General features: G+C 58.6%; 1 pseudogene; it reads left to right on the top strand.

Annotated features, from left to right (window-relative positions):
• The first annotated feature begins 3,244 nt into the window (after positions 1–3,244).
• On the top strand, positions 3,245–3,606 carry LOC132426856 (elongin-B pseudogene; annotated as a pseudogene).
• Positions 3,607–6,942: the final 3,336 nt, after the last annotated feature.

Below are 6,942 nucleotides of genomic sequence, written 5' to 3'. Positions count from 1 at the left end.
GCTGGGTCACGCCACACACGCTGTCTGCTGAGCCCAGAGACAGCCAGCAACTTGCTTATAAGCACACAGCCGGTAAGGAACAAACACAGCCTAAGTGCCAACTGCCATAACTCGGTACCTTCACACTTTGGAAATGAAGGAACGCCACAGACAATTAGATCTGAATCCTAGGCTAATCTGTAAACGGGGAAAAGCTGAGGCAGGTGGTGGGGGGCTGAGGAGCTGCAGAGCTGGGGGGCAGCATCAGGGCACCTCAGAGCATGGGGTGTGTGTGTGTGGGGTGCCATGATCCTAACTAGGATCTTGGAGCCGGAGTGACTGTGGGGCTCCTGGGAAGAGAATTTGGAGGCCAAGGGGCCGTGTCCCCGCCCTCCCACCTTGGCTGAAATGTTGGCAGATTCCATGATCCTGACTGAGCCTTGGTTTTCTCATCTGTAAAATGGGATAATCTTAGCAACTAGGTTACATACATGAGGGGGTTGTGAGAACTCAGGGCGCTGTTGTCTCTAAAGCTGGCACACAGTAGGTACGCAATCAGTGGTAAAGGTTGAAAACTCCAGTGGGTGCAAAGGAGGGCTATTCAGAGAAAGAACCAGGAAACAGCCTGTTGGCACCTCTCCTAAGAACAGTCCCTCTTAAAGCAAGGCTGAGAGGGACCCTGACAGAGGAGTCCTGGGTGGGAGGGGCCTGGCCGTGACCTTGGGTGACCCTTCCAACTCCAAAAGGCAGGAGGACGCGGGGAACCTCCTGGTCCTCCAGTCGAAGGTTTAAACGCGCCCCCCCCCCATTAAGGGGACGGAGGGGAGGGGAAGGAGGAAGTGTTTTGGCTTCTATCCTCCCTGACTTGCCCTGGGGTTCCCGAGAACCTTGAATTCATTAGCGACGGCAGCTCTGAGCCTTGATTAAAAAGATGCCATCTTTTTTCCCCTTTCTCTTTCCCCCTCAGTTCTTTCCTGAGCAGTGATTTCAATTTGCAGCTGACTCTCTGGGATGCAGAAGAGGACGGGGCTGGGAGCGAGCTCCCCACTACCCAGCCTCCTCTCCCCCTCCCTCCCCCTTCCCTACTCCTCCGTTGCAGGCCTGGATCGGACACACCTGCAGTGCACATCGATTGCCTGATTAAGGGGGAGATTGATTGGTCCCTGCTGTCATTAGCATGCAGTTAGCAGTGACCTCTCTGCCTGGCCTCCAGCCCGTGGCTCTGACCTGAATGGATCAGCGAGCCTGACAGGAAATGGGAACCTGGGGAGAGGAGGGGCAGGGCAAGGGGCAGGGGGACCTGAGGCTTCCTGGTGCCCAGGTGGGCTGGGAGTGTAGGGGGAGGCCCCTCACCTGGCTTGGCCCAGGACCTTCCACTGTGACCAGTGGGCCTCAGTTTTCCTCGCTTCGAAATGGGGAGATTAAGTGCAGTGTTTCCTAAGAAAGCTTTGTCCGAGTCAGAAAAGAGGGGGGCCCTTGCCACCCCAAACTCTTCATCATCTCCCCCACCCTCCCAGCCCCTCTGCCCACCTGGACCGGAAGCCCCCTTAAGCTGAGCTCTCCTTCCTCTTTCCAAGTACTTTCACCCTCATCGTCCCGCAGAGGGGGGCAGCAGCTGCTGGGGTGTGGGCGACGGAAAAGCCGGGCGTGGTTGGAAGGTCCAGGCCCACCCCTGGGGTGCCCACAGACCTTGATATGCACCCACACAGGACTTGAGAGTTTTGTGTGATGGCTGTCAAACAGCCATCGGGGGGCTGAGGGCGGGGTCCCGGGTTTATCCACATCTGTGGTCCAGCGCAAACACTGTGTGGTGGGATGAGGGCTGCCTGTCCGCCCTCCCAACTTCCAGAGGAGAATGATTTGACGCTGTCACGAGTACAGAAAACTAGCTCCACATGCTGTAGAACGAAGCCGCTCTTCTGTTTGCTCAGTGGCCGTGCGACTCGAAACTTTTTCATAAAGCAAAATTCGGAAACGCCAGGTGCTGTGAGACAGGTTGGGGGTAGGGGGTGACCCCAGAGCCCACGGCCTGGCGGAACTGCCCTCCCGGTCCTCAGAACGACACCCTGTGCAGCGCGTGTGGGCCGAGCCTGGAGAGGGAGCCTGCCAGGGTGGTCTCAGCACAAACTTTGGGGTCAAGTTTGAACCCCAAATGGGTCCCTTAGCAACTCTGTCACCTTCTGCAAGCTCCCAACCTCTCTGAGCATCGCCTTCCTCGTCTGTGACGTGGGATGATGTTAACTACGCTGGAAGGATCTCTGAAGGGCTTAAGTGAGATCGCTGACGCATGGCGTGGAGTGGGCACTCGCGATGAGCCGTAGGAGGACTGACTTGGTGGTTTCCACCCTGGCGAGCGAGGATACAACGCTGTATAATACGCTTTGCTTATTGACCTCCTGAAAGCATACGTAAAGGATTACTGCGAGCTCTGCAACCACAGGGAAGCCCAGTCTCATCCATCCTAGTGTCATCGATGCTGCTGCCCAGTGCCTGGGACACTGCAGGTGTGCAGATGTTGGGCGAGGTGAGGCATCTTGGACTCAGGGTGCTCCCAGGCTCTGTCCCAGGGTGGCTGGCTCAGCCCTGTGGGTTGGGACACCTCCGCCAGGGCTCTCAGAAGGTGACGATGAACTCAAGCCCAGACCACTCCTCTAGCTCCTCGGAAGGGAGATTTCCACCTGGCCACAGCGAGGGGATATACGGACCAGTGGATGGCCGTGGCGGGGGCCGGGTGGGCGTGACAGGAGAGCAGGCCTGGTGAGCACCCCTGGGCCGGGCAGATGTCTGTGTCCAGGCCACATGCTGGGATCCTGGGGGGTGGAGCCCATGAGATGGGAGGCCTCTTGGGTAAGGTCATGTATTCCTTTGCCAGGGCTGCCCTGACACAGTACTGCAAACCGGGCGGCTTAAACAACTGACATTTGTCTGGAGGCCAGAAGCTTGAGATCAGTGTGTCCGCAGGCCTGGCTCCTCCCAAGGGCCCCAAGGAAAGGATCTGCCCCAGGCCTGTCTCCTTGGCTTGTGGATGGCCGCCTTCTACCTGAGTCTCTTCTCTCTGTGCGTGTGTCTGTGTCCACGTGTCCCCCTTTTGTAAGGACATCATCTTGGAGTACAGCCCGCCCTAAGGACCTCACTTTAACTACGACCTCTCCAAAGACCTTGTCTCCAAACAAGGTCACACTCTGAGATACTTGGGGTTAGGACCTCAACATACGAATCTGGAGGTGCAGCCACGCCGGCGCATCGAGGGGAAGCGGCAGCAGCCATGACGGACGTGTTTCGCGTGATCTGGCGCCACAAGCCCACCATCTTCACAGACGCCGAGGAATGGAGCACCGTGTTCGAGCTGAACCGCACCGTCGAGGGCATCCTCGAGCGGCTGCCGGAGGAGCAGCGGCTGTACTAGGACGACCAGCTTCCGGACGATGGCAAGACACTGGGCGAGTGTGGCTTCACCAGCCAGACAGCACAGCCTCAGGCCCCAGCCACTGTGGGGCTATAGCCTTCAGGGCACGTGAAGCCTTTGAGGCCCTGCGCATCGAGCCCTTCTCTAGCGCACGCGAGCTTCTGGCTGTGACGAAGCCGCCGGACTCAGGAGGCCGCGCCAATGAACGAACCGTGCAGTGAGAGACCACTCCACTCCCCCCCGCAATAAAAGAGATTTGGGTGTCCCCCCCAAAAAACTATGAATTTGGGTGGGGGGCACACTTCAACCTACAACAGGTCCCTTTGAGCTCAGAGCAAGGATGGGACAGGGAGGTAGCTCTGGAGAGCTTCCTGCCTGGTCCAGCCCGCGGGAGGGCAGACAGAAACCCCCGGGGACTCAGGAAGCAGCAGCTCTTGGGGGACAAGCATGGGGCCGGCTTTCGGCTGCTGGCACCTGGCTGAGACGCTGGGAGCCTCGAGCAGGGCCTGGCAAAGCTGGGCGGTACCAGCCAGGGATGCAGGCCCAGCTGGCTGGGCCGGAGAAGGCTTCCTGTGAAGTCGCAGCCTTTGAAACCTTGACTAATAAGGTTTTCTTCTCTTTCTAAGTTGAACGCATCAGTAGCTTCATATAGGATCCCATCTGTCCGCTCCATTGCTGCCAGTCGGATTCTAGGCCCCCGGCCAACTAAAAACACCAAACCAACTTAGCATGAATCTGCTTGACAAATACTTTTGTGAGTGTTCTGTTTTCCCTCGGCGGAAGAGAGGCCTCTTGACTGCCCTTCTGGGTCCGGCTTCCAGAATAAATCTAGGATCCTGCAGCCAAGGAGCCTGGGTGGCGTTTGAATTAGTATCAGGAGGTGGAAAGCGACAAGGAGACGGCTGTCAGCTAAATGCAGGGAAGGCGTTTTCCACCGCGGTGCTCAAGGTTGGAATGGAGGATGTACAGGACCCTGGGCCTGTTTCAGGGCCTGTTTCACCTGGTCCATGGTAGTGTGAGCTTCTCTTCACCTGGATGTCTCTCCCACGGGCCCCTTGAGCACAGTGCTCAACGCTTGTCATTAATAATTAATAACTTGTCATTAATTGTGGGATGATGAATAAGCGCCCAGGGAGGGAGCCAGGGCGTCACCAGGACTGGTCACCTATGGGTGTTCAACCTCTTGGTGGGACCCTGGGAGGACATCCACACCGCAGCTGGCTGACGGCAGCGCCCTGGGATTCCCCAAGGCCGGACACTGGAGGGGGTGTGTGTGGAGCGGTGGCAGGGGGCGGGGGAGGGGGATGTTTGCTGCTGGGCAGTCACCTGACTTCTCTGTGAGAGGGCGTGTGCCTAAAGGCGGGAGCTCATGAGGGCAGGCGCCACCCAGAGGCCAGGCTCCAGCAAAGAGTAAGCAGAATCCCTCGCGGGGGTCAGAAGAGTGGCTGCGAAAACCAGACGTGTTGCTCAGACAGAGCTCTTCCAGCAACAGGCAGACACGAAGCGGTCTGTGCCCGGCCCGCAGCTGAGCAGAGAAGGCCTCGGCTCCTGTGAGAGCGGGGGGCCCACAGTAGCAGAGAGACAACATCTGTCAACAAGGGAAGCGGCAGAGGACACTACACTGGGGGCCATTTCTGCAGGGGAGACACCTCGCAGGACAGTCGACTTGTTAACGTGCTCAACAAATCCCCGACAAACCCTGCTGTTTTTAGGACCCTCACCACGTTCTATCAGAGCCCGGCCCTGCCCTCCAGCTGCCCTGGCCTGTGGTCCCCTGAATCCTCCATGTCTGCGACCCCTCACCACAGGGCCTTTGCACACACAGCTCCCTCTTCTCCAGGGCTCTCTCCTCCCCTCCCCCAGCTGCCGACCTCTGTCTTTGGATGCCGACATGATCAGATGTCAGATCGAGCCTTCCTTTCCTGCCTTCCCTGACTCCTAGGCCGGCCCAGGGCCCTTCGTCCTGGGTTCTCACCAAACCTCACCACTTTCCCTCCGAGCGGGACTCCCAGCTTGATGCCACACTCTGAAACACGTGCCATGTGCCCGCCTGGCTGTAGGATTCCCGGGAGAGGGGACGCTGTCTTACTTGGTCACTGTTTTATCCCCAGAGGCCAGCACAGGCTTGGCCCCCAGGCTTTCTCAAAGGAGTGATGCCACCAGAGCAGGAGCCTGTGCTCCTTGGAGTGGCCAGGACTCCTGACAAGGGGGTTCAGTGGTTTCGAGAGTGTTCCTAGACCCGGCCCTGGGTTCGCATTTCCATTCTGCCATTGACTGACTCAGTGGTGGCTTTAGGTAAGTCACCACCTCTGAGAGGTGGTGTCACCTGTTCCCTGAACAGGGCAGTGGGAGGAGTCAGTGAGAACGTAAAGGCCAAGGAGCCCTGGGTGCAGGGCCTGGCGCGGGGCGGGCTTGGCTGCCAGTGGGGCCAGCGATCCTGCCTGTCCCTCCCTCTCTGCAGGCCCGGTTGCTGTTTACTCTCGCCCCGGGGTGGGAGCAGGGGACCTCCTCTGGCTGCCCGGGAGCCATGCAAAGCGGCAGCTGCCCTGAGCTGGCCGGGCAGGCGGGGCCCCGTGGAGACCTGGAAGGCTCTGGGCTGCAGGCATAGTGGGTGGCAGCGGCTCCAGTCCAGCCCAATGACTCTGAGAGGAGCTACTGGCACTCACCACCCGCCCCTCTGCGTCCAGGGCCAGCGGAGCCTTTGGGAAGAACAAAGGGGGCTGGGCGCCCTGCAGGAAGCCAGCTACCTACGCCTGCCCGGACCCGCTGCCCCGGGAGCCCATGGCTTCCCCAGAGCTGCTCAGACCCCAGGAGGTGCCCAGCTGGGATGGAAGCCAGCAGCACAATCTCGAGGGGCTCACTTAACCTCTGGAGGCTCAGCTTCCTCATCTGTGGGTTGGGGGTGGAAATCCCTACTGTGTGCAATGAGAAGACATTCACAAAACTGCCTGGCACGAAATAGGTCCTTAATAGTCTCGGTTCCTGACTCTCAGCCCACAACTTCCCTGTACTGTCCCCTCACCTCCATCCTAGAAGCAGGGTCCTTCTCTCTGGTCTCGGGAGAGGATCCCAATCCCCTTCTGACAGCAGAGTTCAGGCACAGAATGGCTTCTCCCCAGCAGCAGGCAGTGTTGATGAGAAAGAGTTTGCCATTAGCCATGGGAACTGTGCAGTAACGGTGACATTTCAGGACTGGCTCTTGGGGCAAGAGATTTTCAGGCTGAATGTGACGAATGAGGGGGTGGGAGGAGGGGGAGTGAGGAGGGGCTGGTGTCCCCCAAAGATAAGGCGTGAAATCCCAGCTTCTCCACTCCCTGACTGTGTGACCTTGGATAAGCCTCTTGACCTCTCTGAGCTTCCCCCTCTGTGAAATGTGGGTGGTAACTGGTGCCGATTCCTATCCCCCAGGACTGCTCTGAGGACCACATGGGCTCCGTAGGTGAAGCCTTTAGGCTGGTGCCTGGCATGCGGCACGCCCTGCCCTCCCTAGTTGCTGCTGCTGCTGTGTTTACTTTCTATACCAGGAGCTGGTAGAGTGTTTGAAAAATTCATCAGCC

Source organism: Delphinus delphis, chromosome 6, assembly GCF_949987515.2.
Source record: "Delphinus delphis chromosome 6, mDelDel1.2, whole genome shotgun sequence".
NCBI lineage: Eukaryota > Metazoa > Chordata > Mammalia > Artiodactyla > Delphinidae > Delphinus > Delphinus delphis.
Note: the sequence above shows the minus strand (reverse complement) of the source record. Positions and strands in the feature narration are given on the sequence as shown.